Raw genomic sequence first — 1,666 nt, 5'->3', positions numbered from 1 at the left:
CTTATCATCCAACCAACGAGTTCACCGATGTATAAATATAGTAATTGTGGACATTATAAAAGTGTACGATGTTATGTTAAGTAGAGAATGGTCCAAAAAAATACAAGGGTATTTTTCTATGGACTAGTCACATTTATGGCTTCCTTACAAGGGAGAAAACAATAAAATATGGGTAAACTTAGAGCCTTACATGAAACATAGTGTCACTCCCTCCAAGGGAAAAAAAGATCCAGTTGTTTTGTGGATATTATCTTTGGAAATTTCTTCTTAGAAACTGATCTGGGGTGTTATCTTACTCATCCTTCTCTAGTCCCACCTGACACATAGTTGGAACTCCTTCCTACTCCAATTGGCGAAAATGATGTTTGTACAGTAAGTAGTAATAGTAGTAGTTGTACTAGTGTAGTGCATAGTCCTTGTACATATGATTTTTAGATTTTGTATTTTGATGGTTCAAAGACACGGGAGGGATGTGGAGATGGCAGTGTTTTAATAGACCTGTGATAGAGAAAATATCTTATCTCAAGCCACTTGGCATTTGAGAGCATGAATAACACTGCAGAATATGAAGCACTCATATTGGGATTACAAAGGGCCATTGACTTTAATGTTGGAATTCTCAAAGTAGTAGGTGACTCAAAAATTGTCATACGAAAGGTATGTAATACTATACACTATGTGTCACCTGGTCTAAAAGGTTATCAACAAGAGGTATGGCATTTGATTTCTCATTTACAAGATTTCAATATTCTTTATGTTCCTAGAACATGTAACACAATGTGGATGCATTAGAAAATGTTGTTGCTAGGTTATCACCGCTTAGGGATTATTTTTCTGTTGAAATTATTTATAAACCATCTGTCCCTAACAATATCACTAATTTACGCATTTTCAATGATGACTAGCAGATACTAGACTTTATGGCAAATGCTGATATATTCATGGATGAAACTATCAATGAAGATGAGCATGAGAAAGTGTTACAGGATGCATCTCACATAAACAAGGAAAATCCCATGCCAAAAGGTGTGGAATCTTTGGAAAATCTGTATGCCTTGCATAATTTCTTCCGAGGGCTAGTCAATGAAAAAACCCATAATTCAGCGTTGTTGCATGAACATATAAATCTAGGAATAGAAAAGGATCTGAATTTTTCCAATATCGGTACTTGTTGCACACCATAGAAGTAGCTAGCCTTTATCCACTTATTCAACTAGTATCGAGATGTATTCGCGTGGATGTATGACAAGCTCAAATCTTATGACACACAAATAATCTATTGGGAATCATGATTTCCGTTAGACCAAAACCCGCAGGTGTTATTCAACGTTCACATCGCCAGAGATAAGGATCCATGAGAGGAGGTTAGTCCATGTAACGAAACACATGGGGAGCATTGGTTTATCCAATGTCCAACAATATCCCCCACAATGAGAGTTGGGTGTGTAGCGAACTTGTGACCTATACTCTGATACTACTTGTTGGGAATCACAATTTCCATTAGACAAAAACCCACAGGTGTCAGTCAACGATTGCATCACCAGAGATAAGGATCTATGAGAGGCGGTTAGTCCATGTCGCAAAATAGATGGGGATCATTGGTTTATCCAATGTCCAACATAATCTAGCACACCATTCTGCTCAAAGAAAGGGAAAAACCTTTCCA

The sequence above is a fragment of the Pinus tabuliformis genome, chromosome 8, assembly GCF_031772625.1.
Source record: "Pinus tabuliformis cultivar Carrire ecotype Pingquan chromosome 8, CPIR1, whole genome shotgun sequence".
Taxonomy (NCBI): domain Eukaryota; kingdom Viridiplantae; phylum Streptophyta; class Pinopsida; order Pinales; family Pinaceae; genus Pinus; species Pinus tabuliformis.
The sequence above is the reverse complement of the archived record's forward strand: the minus strand, read 5'-3'. Positions refer to the sequence as shown.